The 20403-nt window shown below is 47.1% G+C and overlaps 1 long non-coding RNA gene across 1 annotated transcript; it reads right to left on the bottom strand.

The window, feature by feature from the left end:
- Positions 1–13835: 13835 nt before the first annotated feature.
- LOC120518530 lies at positions 13836–16372 on the bottom strand. The gene is made up of 2 exons (XR_005631250.1): positions 16021–16372; positions 13836–15886 (listed from the first exon to the last, which is right to left on the bottom strand). It is a non-coding gene; the product is annotated as an uncharacterized LOC120518530 (long non-coding RNA).
- Between the last annotated feature and the right edge of the window lie 4031 nt (positions 16373–20403).

Below are 20403 nucleotides of genomic sequence, written 5' to 3'. Positions count from 1 at the left end.
TTTAAACTGAAGTTAAAATATAATCTTCCTTTAGTGTTACCGATTCATTCTTCCTTTTAGAATCCACTGCCGTACCACTAGAGAATTGTATTATACTTTATATATATATATATATAGTAACAGATAGGGGGCACTATCGCTCCCTTGAACCCCTGTCCACGACTCCAGACACCAAGTAAAAGTCCAATACTTGACTTTATTTAAACGCCACAGTGCACAAAGCACCCTCTCCTCCACTATTCTCATAAACAAACCAATAATACACAATACACAATCCTCCAACTCCCAGACGCGTTGCCACCCTTCCACCCAGCTCAGCTCGCCGTCTGGGAGCTCCCGTAGTCCTTTTAAATACCCTGACCCGGAAGTGTTCTCAATCCCCAGTCCATGTGATCTTGTATCACTTCCGGGTCAGGTAACATGTTCTTTTCTTCACCCCGGAAGTCCTTCGCTCTTCCTTTGACGAACTTCCGGGTTAAAGGGCACAAAGAAGTCTTCGGTCCTCCCTCTTGCGGCCCCTGTGGTACCCAGCAGGGTCTTGTATACAAACTACATGTCCCATGACTCCCTGCTGGTCTTCGGGGCACCTCCATACTGCAGGGAGGGCTCCATCTGGCAGCCTGGGGGTATTGGCCGGGATGACAAGCCGGCCACATCTCACAATATATATATATATATATATATATATATATATATATATATATATATATATATATATATATATATTTATATATTTTTTTCATGTGTATCAGTGGAACAGTAAAGGCTGCAGTCTCTAATGAACCTCTTCCTAGGGAGCATGCGCCCCCTGCTGGATACCAATGGTGACAACACTAGACCTTAAGGTGATGTGATGGTTTGCATTCCTCCATGATCCTCTAAGATGTTAACACCAGCAGGATCACTCTAGTTAAGGGGTGTAAGTCAGACAAAGTCAGTCCCCTGTTCTGGGGTGGTACACCCTGACAGTACCCAAGCCCTCCTACAACCCCAAGTTCGGCTGGTGGTCTGATGATGTTAACACTTGTAGAAGCTCAGTCAGCACTGGCTTTTACGCCTCAACCATTACAGCTAATGACAATGTGAGGACCATCTCTTGAAGCCCACCGTGCTGGTGGCTTGATGGGGAGCAGAGCAGGATTACCACTGAAACACCCGCTCGACTCCTCCCAGACCTCCATTGCTGCTAATTTATGTCACAGAGAGGATTCTTCTTCATCATCTTTTCCCAGTCCCAGTGGTTCTCAAACTGTGGGGCGGGAACCCCTAGGGGGGGCGCGAAGTAACAAAAAGGGGGGGTGCTAAGATGTGAAAAAAAGAAAACAAGAATCAAAAATATGAAAAATACATCAATTGAAACCAAAACAAACTAATTTAAAGTACATTCTGACACTAGAAAAATAAATATAGAGTTAGATAAATGTCGATAAATGTTAAGTAGGTATAATAAAATATGCATCTATGATATATCATTAATTAAAAAAGAATAAATTGGTATTAGTGGGCTCCTTTCAAAAGAACGTTAGGGGGGCCGTTTACAACTGTTATGAAAACTCGGGTCGCAAATACTTAAAGGCCGAGAAACGCTGCCCAATTCTATAAAGGGTCGCTGCTTTCTGGGTTTGGCTGGGATTTTTACGGCCAGATGCCTCTTCTTATGGTAAATCCCCCAAATTAAAGCTGCCTCTGCCACCACCGATGACATGAAGCAAATGGAGGTGAGTGGGCCCCCCCTTTAGATTTTCTGGCCATTCGGAGGTCTCTGGCCAAGACAATGGCGTGAAGCCAAGGCGCTGGTTGCTCAAGTAGAGTCGACGCCGGTTCCCACGGAAAACAAATAAATAAATGTGCTCTTTCAATACACGTGGCATGAGGCTGGAGACCAGCAAGGAGACAGGAAGCTCCCAAGATTGAGACCCTCTGTCAACACGGCCCCCTGGAAATCAATTATGAACTTCCTGTGGCTGAGTGACCGGGAAGCGGAGAGAGAGAGACAATGGGATCGGCTAATGATGGATGGAGGGCTTTGTGCACACAGGGCACCACATGCCCAGTCTGCCTTTATGGTCCGGTGGTCCCTACCATGATGTAACATTTTCAAGCCTGCTTAATCCACTACAAGCTTGTGGAGGGTGGGGGCCTACCCTGGCAGTAATGGTGGCAAGGCCTGCCATGCACACCTCCACACTCACACGGGGACAATTTGGAATTGCCTGTTTAACCCCACCTGCAGGTCTTTTGGGGGGCATTCAGATGTGGTATCATTAGCAGTAACTGACATACCCTACCGCCTACAGTATGAATCTTCAGAAGGGCCATGATGAGGTTTTGACAGCAGCAATGGGCACAAGCAGGAAACACACCCTAGATGGGACGTTTGTCCTCTGCGGGGCAAATCCATAAACATTGCACCCTAAAGACATATTGAAGGATGGCAACTGACCAGGCAGCATTTATTTGGGCCCAGAAAGGAAGCCTCCATAAAAGAAGTCCAAGTGCCCTGAAGTAACCCTGTTAACCCTGGCACCACCATAGCTCCCTCTGACAGTGGGCGTGCTGCATGCAACCAGTTGTGTGTCAACTGCAGAGACCCATATGAGCTTAACCATAAACTGAAGACCACCCAGATGAGAATTAAATGAGAATCCAACTGCTCTGAGATGGCAACACTACCTGGGCTGTGCCATCACACCACCCAGTGACAGTGGATTTGTTTGCCAGCCAACAGTAAGAAATTTTGGGTTACGGGACACCACCCATGTGAACATCCAAGGTCTAAGGGTGCTGTGCCCCCATGCCACCCAAAGACAGTGGAGCTGTTTAATACTGTCAGGCTGTGTGACCTGCAGAGTGAGACCCACCCTGAAGATCTTGCAAAATGGGAAAATGGCCAGGCTGCAAAGGCTCAGATGGCATCATTATTTCTGCTGTGCCACAATGCCATCCTGTGACAGCAGCTCTGCCCATCAATTAGCCTGACAGACGGTGCATGGCCTGCAGGAGGAAAACCATACACAGAGGAAGAATGGGAATCCATGCCTTGTAAGATGGCAATGCCAGTTGTGCCAGCATGCCACCCTGTGCCAGTGCAGCAGCTTAGTGTTAACTGATTGTGTGTGGACTGCAGGGTGTGAACATAACCACCCATTGAAGACACTGTAGCTGGAAAATGAACTGAGATCCAAGTGCTGCAAGATGGCAATGCCACTCAGTTGAGCCATCGCATTACCCTGTGACACCACACCTGATGGGCACTGCCTGTAGGATGACGTTTATGTGACCACAACTGCTCACCCATTGTGATCTGAATGAGGGATCTCTGTGTTTCACCAGAACTATGAAGAACAAGATCTGTGCCATTTATGAACTTCAGTGAAAGTCAGGGCCGGTTGACACACATTTGGAGGCCTAGGTGGGGACGGTGCCCCTCGGTGTCCATAGCAGGCAGTTAGTATTCGACTTCAACAATCAGTAGGAGGGGTCCTCCTCAGCATCCAGAGAATGCACCCCCCTTCATATACAATGTTGGCGCCCCTCTGTGTACATAACGTGGACTTTATGGAGGATGAGATGTGCTCCTCAACTTTCATAAATGGACCCCCTAATGGATTCACCGGCTCAGGTGATTTTTTTTGGTGCGGATGCCTTGTGCCACCCTAAATCCACCACTGGTGAAAGTCCACTTTCAGCAATTTTCACTTTCTCTGCTTTGCTGCCACAAAAAAGAAAGTAATACAATTTATGGATAACATAAGGATAGTAGAAGATGAATATGTGCAAGAATATTGAGATGTATAGACAAAGGACAATGACAAACAACACAGAACATGGGCGTACACAAAACTGGCTTACGTGAACGTTTTCGGTCCTTTAGGGAAAGGCACATCACTTATGAATTCTGATCTTTCAGTGGTCACGCTGGAGGAGCTCTTTAGCTGGTTATTAAGTCTCTGCCATCTGCGCCGGGATGGTGGCATTGATTTCTTCACAGCTAGTCTGCACTGGTTTGCCCCCTCAGAATATGTACTCGGCTCCTGTGTGTGTGTGTGTGTGTGTGTGTGTGTGTGTGTGTGTAAAGATGCCCCGAAGTGCAGTTTTCATTCTTTGTCCAGGAGCTCTTCTCTTTCTTCGCATTGGTGGCACCTTCTGGGCGTGGATGGCACTGCAGCTTTCTCCGAGATTTCACACACTGTAATCCCAGTTTGCTAGCGTACAGCTTATGCCTACTGGAGAGGCCGTGGTCAGCTGACTCCTGACTTTAGCAAGATGGACGCGTTGTTTGAAGTGTGGTCTCTCTTCTGCTCACGCACGTTACTTTACTTTAGCACGTTTGGGACTCGTGGCCCCCATTGTCTAATTCCATTACAGAGGGTCGGTCCACCACTCTTCCAGTCCAGCACCAGGTTGCACTTTGGAGTAACAGGCATCGCCCCAGCCGCTGTTATGGCCACTGTCTCTCGCCATCTGGGGTCCTGCTGTGTGGAGCAGAAATGACAGCCAGGCCGAGAGCACCGACAGCATACAGAACACACAGATCTAGTGCTTCCACATGGAGTGGACGTTCGGCCATTGGTTTCTTGGCTGCTCCTTGTTTGGTTGACCATTGGTCCAAAGCTTTCTCCATCGAGGTTGCCAATCATTCAGTTAGGGCTCTTTGTTCACTTTGTGTAATTAGTGCCTTGTGGTGACATCTCTGCATGTCAATTTGTCTGAGGGTGGCACGGCGGCACAGTTGTGGCACTGCTGCCTGGCAGTAAGGAGACCAGGGTCCTCCCTGTGTCTGCGTGGAGTTTGCATGTTCTCCCTGTGTCTGGGTGGGATTCATCCAAGTGCTCCAGTTTCTTCCCACAATCCAAAGACATGCAGCTTAGGTGGACTGGTGATTCTCAGTTGGCCCTCGTGTGTGTTTGGTGTGTGTGTGTATTTGCCCTACGATGGACTGGCGCCCTGCCCAGGGTTTGTTCCTGCCTTGCACCCTATGCTAGCCACGTTAGGCTCCAGCAGCACCCCACGACCCTGTTGATGACTGAGCGGGTTAGAAAATGACAGACTGACTGATGTTGGCTGTGAGACCCCCAGACACTGCATTTCAAAGAGGGGCCACAGTGAGGAGAGATCTGACACAGGAGCCTAAGCCTCATAACTCGATATGATTTTGGATCCTCAAAGGCCGCCAGTGTTTTTTTTTTTCCCGTTGTCAGGTCCGCTTCCAGCGTTGCTAGGGGTGTGGCCTCTGAGGTCGTGATTGACGTGAGGGGCTAAAAGGACGGCTATGTGGGCAAATCCTTACCTGATCTGCGGTCAGCCAATCTCTGAAGTGTTCAAGGGTTCTCTTGGCGTTCTTTGGGGTTTGACCCTCTTGTTCTGTCAACCACGATTATGGTGGTCTAATTTCACTTTATTATTATTATTATTATTATTTTTTTATGCAGATCTCCCGGTTTTTGCTCAGAAGTTTATCTGCTAGTTTGCTGATTGAACATTAAGAGGGTCTGGCAGCTGCTTCTTTAGCAGAAGACTTGTGTGCCAAAGTAAAGTAAAGCCAAATGGCTGATGCCAAGCAGCCCTGCACCAGCTGGGCCCAAGCGCAAGTCAATCCGTGTGATGTTGGCATGCCACATTTCTATTGGTTCAGTGATGTTTCCGTTGGACCAATGAGCAAGCAGCAGCAGGAGACTGCTTAACACACTGATAGCCCACCATGAAACGCATGTAAGGCTGCTGGACACGTTCATGTCGGAGTCTCTCCTGTGCCTTCCAAGTCCCACCAGCACCCCAGTCTTTCCACACTGGGAACGTGGGAGCGTGGTAGGACTGAAGAGGATCAGGAAAAAAAATAAAACAAGAAGACAATGGAGGGAAGAAAGGATCAATAGACAGGACTCCCACGTGGGCATCTGCTTTAAAACCGGCCTTTTTTTTGAGAGAGAGGTTACCATGGTAATGCAACAAGTGGCACTGCCACTTCACAATGCCCGGGCACAAGTTCAGCTGGGATGCCCTCTACATGGCCGTTACATTTCTACAGACACTGCCGTGTTCATCAATTCTACTAAGTTGCCTCGTGGAGAAGGAGAACTTGTTTTTATGATTTAGGATGCACAGACGTTTTACTGAAAACACCCTGGCATATCAAGACAAGACCGGACTACCCACTAACCAGGGGGCCGTTAGCTCATTAGCCCATACAAGTAAGGGTTCTGCCCCACTCTGGACACGTGACAATACTGAAAAGGAATTAGTGCCCCCTGCAGGACTGGCCCCTGATCTGTGCCCTCTACTGCTAGAATAAGCTCCATCACCCCCGAGACCCCGACCCGGAAAAAGGGGAAATAACTCTGACATTAAAAGGACCTGCCTCCCTGTGCTGACCTCCGAAGGCATCCTGTGGTCTCTGCACCAAGACGGCGGCAGCGCATCCTTGATGTCCTGTAAGTTGTGAGGTGGGGGCCTTCATGGATCGGACTTGACTTGTTTTTCCAGAACATCCCACAAACGCCCCATTGGATTGCAATCGGATGAATCTGAAGGCCAAGCCAGCACCTTGAACTCCTTTTCATGTTCCTCAAACCATTCCTGAACGATTTTTGGAGTGTAGTAGGGCACTGCTGAAAGAGGTCACTGTCATCACGGAGGACCGTTGACACGGAGGGGTGTAGTAGGCGTTCAGCAATAATCTTTAGGTAGGCGGTGGGTGTCAAAGTAACATCCTCATGAACGCCAGACCCAAGGTATCCCAGCAGAACACTGACAGAGCATCACATGGCCTTCACTGGCTGGCCTTCACTGGCCCATAGTGCATCCTGCTGCCATCTCTTCCTGAGGTAAATGACACACACACACAAACACAGAGCCCCTTTGCTGACGTCACTTCCAGTCCAGACGACATCACTTCTGGTTCCGGCCATTTTAGTGACGTCATTTCCTCTACGGGCCTTTAAAGCCTCCATCTTTAGCTATTGTAATCAGTTCTGTTTTGGACTCTGCTCTATGCACATCATGCTACTTCTATCTATCTATCATTATTATTATATAGAGCCTTTCATATCTATCTATCTATTATATAGTGCCTTTCATATCTATCTATCTATCTATCTATCTATCTATTATATAGTGCCTTTCCTATCTATCTATCTATCTATCTATCTATCTATCTATCTATCTATCTATCTATCTATCTATCTATCTATCTACTAGGGGGCTTCGTCCTCTGCTCGGTTCGCTCGCTAACCCCTTTCCCCCTCTGCCAACGGCCGCTTCTCTAAAAGCCCTCTTAAACGGTGATACAGTGGGAAACAAATACATTTATTTTTAATACCTGTTTGCTCGATCAGCTGCTGCTGCCCTCACGTGTGATCTGCAGTTCACTTGTAAGCGGTAGGCGCCAATGTGAAGAGGGGGGCTGAACGCACCCCAAAGAGACACAGCCGCTCGTCTGAAGCCCCCTCTTTATCGGTCATACAATGGGAAACAAGTAACAGTCATTTTTTTTTTTATCTCCTCTTTGCTCGATCAACTGCTGCCGTGCCACGTGATCTTCATTTCGTGCGGAGCTGCGAACGTTTAAAAGCCTGCACAGCCCCTGAATATTTGATCTCTTTTCACCGTTCCGTTATTTCCCATGAGTAATGTTTTCAGATTGTTTGCGCTGATGCGATCTTTACTCTCATTTTTGTGAGACTTTCATATTTTCCTGCTTCCATTATCTCTAACCTGCTCCACATGTTTATCACGGGACTTGCGTCTGAAGGTTGTAAGTATGAGGTGACTTGTGAAAGTGTCTCTCTCTGTCTCTCTCTCTTCAAAAGATCACGTCTCATCCCCGGGAAAAAGTCTCGTCTCATCGCATTTTTTTTGTTCTTATAATAGAGAGACATTTTTTTGTGATGCACTGCGTGTCCTCTCATGCTCAGTAATTTGTGCTCCAGTGGCTCTCCTGTGGGATCGGCCTCTGCGTCGCCTTTGCTCCCCACAATCTCTTGAATGAGCCTTGGGCACCCCTCACCCTGTTGCCATGTCCCTTGTCCCAGTACCATTTTTTGGTGGTACTGACCACTGCATTCTGGGATCATCCCACCAGATCTGCCATTTTGGAGATGCTCTGACCCGGTCGTCTAGACATCACAATTTGGCTCTTGTCAAAGTCGCTCAGGTCCCTTACGCTTGTCCAACACACCCCCTTCAACAACTGACGGGCCTAACACATCCCACCCCTTGACGGGTGCCATTGTGACGAGATAATCCATGGCATTCACTTCCCCAGGCAGTGGTTTGGATGTTGGGGCTGATTAGTGTGCGTTCTGTATGTATGCATTCACAGTGTAAAGATTTATTTAGGAAACCAACATAAACCAACTTTATTTTATAAAGCACCTTTTTCCAAAGTGAACACCACCCACCAGCACAGCAGAGAACAACAGTTGACACGTGTCTGCAAGGTGAGGCACAGGCGGGTGAAGTGAAGCCACTCAGGATCAGCAGTGCTGGCATTCTAGTGCCGTGCAGTTTACATCCGTATCCACTAGGGGGCCACACTCCCTGCCCACGTCTAACAATTTCATTTTATACAAAAGTGAAACGCACAGATCTAAAACAAGTTAAAGATAGGAGCCTGTTGATATTTATTATGGTTTCTAAAAAGTTGCTTCTTTCAGTTACTCTAGAAGTTATAATGTAGTCGCTGTGTTACCTAAGACAGGCTGACATCTAAGTAAGCAATGCAATGTACAGGTCTCTGGTATATGTCATTTGGTATGGGATTCGTAAAAGCAGTGTTAAGGTTTGTGATGCACCACCTGTAGGAATGAAAAATGCAATGCATATGTCTCGTCTAAGTAATCAACCTAGACCTTAGCATGGCTGTAATATATGTTGTAAGAAAATGCATTGCATTTGTCATTCCAACAGATGGTGCATTGCAAACATTCATAACAATGCATTTTATTACTAAAATGTTTGTAAAGAACCATCTGTTGGAATGACAAATGCAAGGTACAGGTCTCTGGTATATGCCATTTGGTATGGGTTTTGTAAAAGCAGTGTTAATGTTTGTGATGTGCCACCTGTTGGAATGAAAAATGCAATGCATAGGTCTCTGCTCCATAATCAACATAGACCTTAGCATTAACACTTGCAGAGCACCTACTGTTACTTTTTAATATATGTGGTAAGAAATGCATTGCATTTGTCATTCCAACAGATGGAGCACCACAAACATTTATAGTAATAAAATGCAATTAAACAAATGTTTGTGATGTGCCATCTGTTGGAATGACAAATGCATCATATTGGTCTCTGGTATATGACATTTGGTATGATCTTCATAAAAGCAGTGTTAATGTTTGTGATGCGCCATCTGTTGGAATATCAGAGGCACAGCAGCCAAATCTTTTTCTTAAGGTGGATTTTATTACTGCTAGTGGCTCACCCAGGTAACTTTTCCATTTCAGCAACACCTTCTTTTGTTTTCAACATTTAAAAGCACAGCCTGACATCAATCACGTAACATCATGGTCAGGTAAGTTGTGGTCTTCAAAGAAACATTGATGTACTATTTGACGACCTTCTCGATTGTCGCAGTGCATTTCTGTCTCTGTGACGTCCCTGTATTATGCATCCTGGACTTTGCCTGGTGTGCCCATATGAGCCATCGTGTTTGCTTGATGCTCAACTGCTCATTCTTCCTCCTCCTTCATCACTTAATTGCCTTCTGTGACCACCCAGATCTTTAGTGATGCTTTTGTAGCCCTTTTTTCGGTTTGATGCATCTCTGAAGTGTGTCTTCTAAGGCCTGGTGACAGGTGTTTGGAAGGAGCCATGATTCACGCTTTCTTGAGGAGATCAGCTCAGTCAGTTGCCAGGCTTTGCCCACCTCTATTTGAAGGGAGAGGCACCTGAGCAGCCCACCCTTCCAGTCCCATCTCCTTCACTGAAACACCTTGGGGACGTCCTGACCATGGTGGTCCATTACTTTGTCCAGCCTGCGCTGTGAATGATGGCTCAGTGTGCTCAGTCAAGACATGACAAGTCCGACTGCGTGTGTTTCAGGAGTTGAGTCAGACTCAGGGTTTGTCTAGAATTGGCACGTAGATGAAGATCAGAGCACATTTTATTAGGAGTCAAAGCCGACATCCATGGAATTCCAAAGGCTTCCCCTCCATTTCCTTGCTGCTCTACACTACCTTTGTTATCGCGCCTCTCCTGTCTGTCTGTCTGTCTGTCTGTCTGTCTGTCTTTCTATCATACAGCACCGTTCACTTCTGTTGACCCCGTGTTATAAAGACCTCTCCTGTCTGTCAGCTGCTCATCCTGGGGCTGGAGAGCGGTGACACGTCACACGCTGATCATCACTCCTTACATGTGACAATCGGCTCCCTAAATCCTGCACTACGCCTGCTGCAGTCAAGTGATTTCCACAAAATAACTGTTGCAATAAAATAAAATAACACTAAATCTAATTTGGGGTCATGGGAGGCCGGTGCCTATTCTGACAGCATCCAGTGTAAGGCAGGAAGCCACCTGAAGAGGGCGCCACCCCCACACGGCACACACGGCCAGTTCGCTTCACAAAGCACCAGTCAAACAAAGTGACAGATTTTAGGGGATGAGGAAGGAAAAGCAGGGGGAGAAAAAACAAAAGAGAAAAAGGGGGAGAACAGAGAAACTCCATAAAGAAAACACAGGGACGCGATCTGTGAGGAGGTGGCAGCTCTGGCCAACATGCCGCAGAAAGAGGGAGAAAGGCACGGGGCTCCGAAGGGTTTTAATCCACAGCAGCCCACCAAACCTTTGGATCATCTTCTGAGAAAAATAAAACCTTCTTAATGTCTGACAACTGCAGGACGAGAGCAGGAACAAGTCGTGTAGTTCAAAGAGCTGAGGCAACAACAGCAGAAATGAGGTACAGAAAGTAAAAAAATAAATAAATAAAGTGTAGGGAATGAAAAGCAGAAACCAGAAGAAGAAGATGAAGATGAGGAGGAAGAAGAAGAAGAGCACTGAGAGCCAGAGGATGAAAAAACAAAACCAAACCAGCTCTGGAGCAGGCCACGTCTAAGAGGCAACGAGAGAAAGAAAGGCGCTATATAGCATATGGATTTGTAGTGAACCCCGACTTCTGGGAGCGGGCAGAGGTTGCCAACAGATTTGTGTATCGACGAGGCCGCCATGATTTTAACACGAGGGACGGAGAGAATCAGATCAGCACGTCAGCCCTGCAGCGTGTCCACCTCATCCCTCCATTATCCAGCCCGCTATATCCTAGCTACAGGGTCACGGGGGTCCACCTCAACACTTGAAAATTAACAGGACACTCCGGAAAAATGTCCAAACAGATGGATGGTGGCCGGCGCCATTACCCCGCCGGGATGCCTCCAAAATGGAAGTTCAGGGGGAGAGGAGTTCCAACGGGCGCTGTCTCCCTCGAAAACTGTTACTTGGCACCCCCCTGGGTTACTACGGTGCCTCTGATTCCCACTGGGCATTACTGTTTGCCGGCACAGCCCTGTTCGGTCCTGTGGATGCTGCCAGGGGGCTGAAGAGCCCTACTTTGGGTTTGAGCCACACCTGGGAGCGATTTGAGACCTCCCTAACGGACCACCTGGATTGCTCCCGGGTGCAGCTTAAAAAGGAGCCAGAGAGCCTGAGAAGGGAGGAAGAGGAGTGGAGGCGAAGAAAACACTGGAGTCCTCCTCGTGCTTACGCCACTGTGCTGCATAGTGGGAAACGAGCTGAATAAACGTGTGTTTGGCTGAGCTGGTGTCCTGGCGTCTGTGGTACCGGGTGTTTGGGGAGCAGTGCGCCCCCTGGTGGTCCACAGTAGCAACAAATATTTATATTAACTGTTTACTATACTATCTGTTAACAAACACAGCCAAGAAACGTAAATCACAAAAATACAAACCAACGCCACGAACAAACCCCCAGGCGACGATAGTTAAAGTCCTGGAAAAGTCTTTACGGTAAGTGGTGAGGGTGGCAGTGCAAACAACGCTTAACAGACGGAATGATGTGCAGGAATAATCCCCCTTCTGGCAAAACGGATAAAGAATGCAGTCCTGCCAGCAGAGTCCAGAAGGTGAACGATATTCTGAGGCGCACAGAGTCCCCCGTAACCGATGGCCGTGCAAAATCCGTCCACTTCATAAAGGGTTTCAGGTGCTGCTGATGATGAAGCTGATGGAGCGCAAAACGGAAAAGTCAAAACGTCCCGCCACGCGCGGCTGTTCCACTTTTATAAGTTCAGTGCCTACGACGACAAACTACAAATCCCACAAGCCCCTCTGCCTCCGTGCAAACCTGTTTAAAGACCCGCAGACCCCCGAATGAACAAATCAGGAATCTGAGCGACCACACACGTCCAAAAATGGCAACCTCCGATGGGGCAATGCTGCAGATTTAATGACAGAAAGAAAGAAAGAAAGAAAGAAAGAAAGAAAACACATCATTCTAACACTTCTCACTTGGAAATGCGCATTATATAGTAATATATACATTAAGAGCAAGGAATAAAGAAAGATTTCGTGAAAGTCATCACTAAGGCGCAAAACAAATGAGGCAACAAATCTTTCTTATGATTCTCATTATTAAATACAATGTCTTCTTATATAATACGCTGCCGTGGCTGTTCGCTTGTCTGTGCAGGATTTTAAATCACCTGTAGCTCGCAAACCGTTTCACCTGTTGACTTGAAATCTGGTACACATACACTACGTGACGTCTACTATCCGCTTTCGGGGTGATGATTTTTTATTACTCTTTCTATTTTATTTTATTGTAGAGTCGAATCTTGGCAGTGGCCAGCAGGGTGGCCGTGTGGCACATGCATACGGGCGCCGTTCTCATTCCCTACCACCTTCACCGTCACTTTCTCTCCCTCGTCATATCTTAAATCATTCTTGAGGCAGATTGAAGACTTAAGTGCCAGCTTAAGTGCAAAATTAAGGAAAACGTACTAAGTAATTGCAACACAAAAAATTAACTTTAAATTAAGTCAGTTAAGTCAGACGAGGAAAGAAGAGAAGAAGTGGGTGGAGAAAAGAAGAGCTGATCAGGGAGCAGCAAGAGCATCGACCTCTGAACAAACGAATGTTAAACGTCCAGGGAAAGAGGAGGAAAACTAGGAGCGCTCAAGTCAAGTGTATTCACTGCACGTTATCGTGTGTGCAGTCCGCCGTTACTGGTATAATGTATATGCTTAAAGAAAGAAAGAAAGAAAGAAAGAAAGAAAGAAAGAAAGAAAGAAAGAAAGAAAGAGTGCTACAACCAATTTCTAACTCTTCTTACTAGGAAATGCACTATATACAGTAATATATACATTAAGAGCAAGGAATGAAGAAAGATTTTGTGAAACGCACCACCATCAAAGGCGCTATATATTCTGTATAGAGTTATTGAACGAAATAAATAAGGCAATAGATCTTTCTTATAATTCTCATTATTAAATGCAATATATAATATATATGCTTAAAGAAAGAAAGAAAGAAAAAGGTTTTGAAAGAAAAAGGTTTTGTAACACTCATCACTGTGTATCATATGGCTTTACTGACAGAAAGAAAGAAGACAACACATTTTTCTAATACTTCTCATATCTCATATCTTCTTATATCGAAAGAAAGAAAGAAAGAAAGAAAGAAAGAAAGACAAGAGTGTTACTTAAAGGCACTAATGAGAAGTCAAACCAAATGGCCCTTTTATTGGCTAACTAGAAGATGACGATATGCAAGCTTATGATGAAACTCAGGCCTCTTCTTCCGTTAGGTTGTCATCAATACTATTATATTATTAATATTATTATTAAAAGCGCTGCAAATCATAGATTTATTGACAGAAAGAAATAAAGGAAAGATCTTTTTTATTTTAATCTCATAATGAAAAACACATAACGTGGATTTCCTCATCTATGCACACCATGGACTCCATGCAGACTATGAGGTTTTGTAAATCTCTTTACCATTAAAGCTACTAAACCACAAATGCTTTTATTGAAAGAGACGATGGACATCTCTGTACATTTCTCACTAGGAAAGGCACTATATAATATACACATTAACAGAAAGGAAAAAAAGAATGAAAGAACTGCTCGGTTAAACAGCAGTTATCAGTGCTGACTTATGGAAGTCACCGTGTAAATGAACTAAACTTACTTGTAAAGCACTTTGTGATATTGCTGTTTATGAAAGGCGCTATATAAGCAACAGGTTAATTGAAGCAGAAAGATGAACTTTAATGGCACCTTATTTGCTGTTCTTAATTTCACCTTATACAAACTCTTGTCAGTTTTCAATAGCCCTCGGGGTCAGCCATTGTGCAGCACACCCCTGGAGGAGGTGCAGGTTGAGGGCCTTTGATTTTCGAGCCGATAACCTTCTGGATACCCGCACAGACCCTACGCCTCAGAGCCACCACTCTTATAACAGCACTCACTCTAGAAAGCGATCTGTAGCACAGAATGACATGACTGTTTTAAAGTGTTTGGCCATGATAAATCTAAAAGGCACTACATAACAGACAAAACGAAGCAAAAAAAAGAAAGAAACCAACACTTGCATATTTTGCAATAACATTCCCAACGAAGACACTACTGTATATAGCATAGGAGTGTTGAAGTTGCCGCACACCATATACACTAGAAATGCACACTCTTAAGGTGCCCTGTAATAGTGGTCACTGTGTAAAGCGCTATATAAGAGAGTGAAGATTTGTAATAGCACTTTGTAACAGAGTTTAATATCAATGGCATTATATAACAAAGAAAGAAAGAGAAAGAAAGAAAGCAAGCTCTGTACATCTCTTACAATGAAAGGCACTATATAACATACGCATCAACAGAAAGAACTGCTTCGTTACATGACAGTTGTAGCGGTGCTAACTTTGGAAGTTGCTGTGTAAATGTCATTTCTAAGGCCCTTTGCAATGCTCATGAAAGGCACTATATAACAAACAGATGAACTGAATCAGATAAGGGCTCCTTTAATGGCGCTCTCTAACGGCTCCCACTCAGAAAGTCTGTCTGTAGCCTAGCAGACCATGACAGCTTCAAAGTGTCGCATCACATTAAGTATAAAAGGCACTGCTGTATATAACAGACACAATTAAGAATAAAAGAACTTATTACTTATATATTTTGCAATACTATTCACTATGAAAGACACTATATAAGTGTTGCCAGACAATCCATACTTCTAAGGCACTTTGTAAAGGTGGTCTCTATGCAAGGCGCTATATAACAGAGTGCATGTTTGAATGGCACTACATAACAAAGAAAGAAAAGAGTTAAGTGGAGGAGTCAGGGAGACCACGGAGCGCGGAGGCCCCTTTTGTCCGGACGTCCCTCAAGTGGTCTTCCTCTGCCGAGACTTCAGACCACCAGCTGCCACTCACAGCCCCTCCTTGCGCTCAGCCCACAGCTTTGGCCTTCAGGTCGTGAACAATCACAGACTGACCACGATGGCCGCACCAGCCTCGTCTCCGAGCAGGACGGTCTTGGCTAGACTGTGACTTTCTTCATCACCTCCTCTTCCTCGGACACCAGGACTAGCCTTCCTTCATCCAGCTTTCGCTTCTGTTTTCTGCACAGGCAGAGCCAGGCACACGATGCCAGGACCGGCACCAGTCCACTGCCCAGTATGACCAGTCCTAATATGAGAAGCAAGGGCCATTCTTGAGTCTTGTCAGGGATGTTCGTTGTCAGGTCCCATAGGCCCACGGACAGAGTGCAGATGCCGATGACGGAGCCCACCAATCCAAAAGCAAGGCAGCAGCCAGTCCAGGAGGTCTCCGTCCCCCCCGTCACTGTGGACATTCCCGTGATGGACACTGGAGTCCGGATGGACACAGACTCTTGGCGACTGTTGAAGCTGACTGCGGGCTCCTGGCCGGCCATCTCCTGCTCAGAAGAGACATAAGACTTATGAAGGGAGGAAGCTGAGGATGAAGAGTGCCTAGTCAGGGCACAGCGATCAGCAGTTTAGTGCCATACACGCCTGGGAGGGAGAAGGTGAGGAACTGAACTTGACCTACCTGCTCCAGATGGGCTGCTCTTCTTCAGGTCACGACTGCTAAGGAAAAAGTCCAGTCCTCCTCCTCCTCCTCCTCCTCCTGCCGCACCACTTGTGGCTGTCTGCCGTCCAGGGGGTCCTCCCGAGCAGTGGGAGTGCCAGCAGCTCCTGCTCTCCTTCTCCTTGGTGACCCCCGCAGACTCGTCAGCCCCCCACTGCCCTTCTGTCACTTGTCTTTATGGTGGCACCAGCTGACGCTCGCTCAGACTGCTGCGCTCCTCTTGCCAACTGAGCCCTGTCTCTCTACCCCCCTCTCTTGTGCCTTGCACCCCCCCACACACACACCAAAAGGGCCTCGCCCTCCATTAGCAAAGTAAATAGGAAGCTGCCAATTAGAAGTGATCAGCAACAAGTGGAAAACAGGAAAAAAAAGAAAAAGAAAAACATGCCATTAGTGGGAAGAGCGCGGGAGAGACGGAGAGAGAGAGAGAGAGAGAGAGAGAGAGAGAGAGAGAGAGAAACGCCTGGCAAAGTTCAGTCGGGCACGGAGGTGGGCACAGCCAGCACTGGCGGTGGGCTTTGCGCTCTCTGCGGCTTTGCACTTCGGCACTGGAGTCCTAATGCTGGAGCGGTGCGCCCTTGAGCCTAATGTGCTTTTCATGCACTAGCTGGGCAGACGTCCCCTTTTCTTACTTTTTCACATACAACATGCCAGCCACTTCTATTGAGTTTTCAATTCTGCAGGCTAATGGGCAGGGCGCCCAGACATCCTGATGATCAAGATTTTGGAAAGGATGTTCCAGCATTCCAAGAAACAAATGTTATCTGGCAGAAAGGAGGAACCATCCCTGGATGGGAGGCCCAATTAGCGTAACACGCTTGGGATGAGGATGGGCGGCCGGGTGGGCTCATACTGTGTGGTGCTCCCCACTTTGATAAAGAAGCAGCTGCCAGACCCTCGTAAGTTCAATTCTTCTCACTGTGGGCCTCATCTGACAAGGCTGATCGATCATGGAGATCAAGTGACACCTGGGGACGTCTCCGCGACGCAGTGTCTTAAACACTTGGCAAGTGGAACAAGAGCCAGAACTCAACCCTGATGGACAAACCAAAAGGTCAACAGAAAGGCTGGGCTGAAGTGCACCAAGGAAACCAACGGCCAAAGATCCACCAGCTCTGTGCTCTCCATATGTTGAGCTCTCGTAGACGGAGGTGTTAGGAGTTCACGCGCATACCCGCCACATGACAAACCAACTCAGGATCCCAGATTAGGACCCGAGGGCCAGGCATGTGTTGGATGACACCTCAGCACCACACCAGTTCAGATGGAGGGGAACCAGTGGGAGTTTTTTTTATGGTGGCTGGAGTGCCAATCCTGCCACCAACCCCCAGGCTTTTTCAACCTGCAGGGCTGGGCGCAGATTAACGTCACACCCAGGATGGAGCATTTGCAGGTTAAGGGCCCAACGGGGTAGAATCACTTCTGGCGTTGATGCGATTTGAACCAGCAACCTCCCAATTACCAGTGCAGACGCCTAACCCTCAGAGCCCCCACACTGCCCCGTAGCTCTCTTAGCTCGGCCTTAACTCTGCTCCGATTAGGAGGACACCTGGCGTGTCCGGGTGTGACGGTGTGGGTTGATGAGCCGGGCGAATGAGGACGCACACGTGCAGCAAGGGGTCGGCGCAAAACGTGATTTACTGGTTTTATTAAAACAATCCAAAAAAAAAGAAACAATAGTGTTCCATAATGGAATGCAAAATCTTCTATAATAATCCACCAAAAACCCCAGTGCAATTTGCCAGCACGCCGAAGCTGATCAGTCCGTGCCGCCCATTCGTTAAGCAGCCAACTCCTGACCACTGGCGCCCCCTAGTGAATCAACTGGGATTCAGCCACTGCACTAGACGAGCCTGCCAGCCTCAGCGTCGGCCTCTGTGTGCCTCCGTGCTGCCAGTTCAAGCACAGTTGGCGCAGTCGGTGATTTACTGGATTTCATCAATGGCGTCAGTTGCACCTTGTGCATATCATAGTAGATTATTGCGGTAGTTTCTTTTGAAATAGTTTTTACAGTTCATTGGCAGCGTGTAAAATGATCAGCGCTGCAGTAATTCTGATGCTCTTTGCTTGAAAAAGATTTGTGTTCCATTAAAATTTCACTTTTTCTTGGTTAATTGTGACGTTTCCTTAAAAAGTGCAGCAATAAAAAGTATTTGGCATCCAGGGGTGCATTAACCCCTCAAGTCTATGGCAGTTTAAGGGTTAAAATCCAGAGGCCATTCCTACAGCTCCAGTGCGTCTCTCTAAACCTGGCATCTCCTTCCCTTTGCCAGGCCAGAGGGTGGCAGGGTGCACTAAACCTTCTCTTGTTATCTCTACAGACCAGCAGCGGAAAAACTTGTCTGACTCATCACTGAAGACGTCACTTCTGGTTTCGGTGCCTAGGATGGCATCACTTCCAGTTTCCGGTGACTAGGATGGCGTTGCTTCCAGTTCCTGTGCCTAGCATAACGTCACTTCTGGTTTCGTGCCTAGCATGATGCCACTTCTGGTTTTGGTGCCTAGGATGGCGTCGCTTCCAGTTCCGGTGCCTAGAATGACATCACTTCTGGTTCCTGTGCCTAGCATGACGTCACTTCTGGTTTCGGTGCCTAGGATGGCATTACTTCCAGTTTCCGGTGCCTAGGATGGCGTCGCTTCCAGTTCCGGTGCCTAGGATGACATCACTTCTGGTTCCTGTGCCTAGCATGACGCCACTCTTGGTTTCGGTGCCTAGCATGACGTCACTTCCAGAAGAAAAATGGACAAGCACCTGGATGTGAGCGACTTTGACCAGGGCCGGACAACTGCGTCAGGGCATCTCCAAAATGGCAGGTCTTGTGTGCCGTGGTCAGTACCTACTAAGAGTGGTTTAAGGAAGGACAACCGGTGAACTGCTGATGGAGTCATGGGCACCCAAGGCTCATTGATGCGCATGGGGAAAGAAGGCCAGTCCAATAAAAGAGCTACTGTGGCATGCTGAGAAACTTAATGCTGGCCGTAAGAGAAAGGCGTGCATCACAGCTTGCTGCGTACCCACATACTGGTCAGAGTATCCATGCTGATGCCAGTCTACTGCCGAAAGTGCCTACAATGGGCACACGAGTGTCAGAACAACACCTCTGGAGCAATGGAGGAAGGTGGCCTGGTGTGATGAACTACGTTTTCTTGTAGATTACAGTATGTGGCTGGCTGGGTGTGTGCGCATCATTCACCTGCAGAAGAGATGGCAGCAGGGTGCACTATGGGAAGAAGAGGCAGTGTGATGATCTGGGCAATCAAACCTCGGGCCCTGGCATTCATGAGGATGTTACTTTGACACGTACCACCTGCCTGCAGACCACCTGCACCCCTTTATGGCAGCGGTGTTTCCTGACGGCAGTGGCTTCTTTCAGCAGGATCTCCTTCTGCCATGTTCTGCACAATTCGCACGTCGGTCTCGTCCATCATGGCTTAGCTCTACTGCACTTTTTAACAATACGGTGGAGTATAATAGCGTTGGCTTTTTCAGAAATGTAAGGATTTGCTCTGATAAAAAAATGTCACATCGTCAGTCCATGTCATAGTGACTGTCACCTATACACACCGCAATGACATTCCTATCTGTGCATCGACTAGCGCACACCAAGCCCCCATCGTCCTGGTCCAGCGGCCCAAACTTCACAACGTAGGTTACGTAAAATAACATCACAATAACATGATAGGGAGTGAGGAGCAAAACAGCCGTCTCCTTCCACACACAGTTTCTCGCAATTGACGCTAAAATTCACTTGTGTGATTTCACAACCCAGAAACTCACTCGTTTTCTGTCATTTTTAGAAACGGGAAGAAAGGAACACACTTGTCTTTAAGGACTTGGCAACACGGCTACACCCCTTTTACGACCTGTAAACTTCTCAGAAAGAGGGTTCAAATGAAAATAAAGATTTGTGTTCTGGAAATTCAACATGGCTACACACGGCCAACCTTGAGACAAAAAGGATGAACTCCCAGACAAAAGCTGCAATCCAAATTAGACGAGACGAAACCCCCTTAGCTGCGGTCTTAAGAGTGCGCTTCGGCAAGTCTAAAACGTGCAAACTTTTGTAAAGTTAAATTCTTAAGCTTTGCTAAACACTGTGTCTTGATGATAAAGTCGTCCTCCCATAAGCCCCTAAAGCACTACTGCTGCCTGATGGGAGTTGTAGTCCCTTCAGCACAACTGCCATAAGGTTACAGAGGAGATAAAAAGGGGAAAGGGTCTTTCAAATATGCTGCGCTAGGCTTTGAATCTCGAAGCCCCCACAGTCGTCTGGGTCGGACCAACAGACTGCACTTTGCGAGGCTGAGGGACTGCGTGTCAGAAAATGGTGGTGGGTAATACTG

Source organism: Polypterus senegalus, chromosome 18 (assembly GCF_016835505.1).
Source record: "Polypterus senegalus isolate Bchr_013 chromosome 18, ASM1683550v1, whole genome shotgun sequence".
In the NCBI taxonomy this organism is placed as follows: Eukaryota; Metazoa; Chordata; class Cladistia; order Polypteriformes; family Polypteridae; genus Polypterus; species Polypterus senegalus.
Note: the sequence above shows the minus strand (reverse complement) of the source record. Positions and strands in the feature narration are given on the sequence as shown.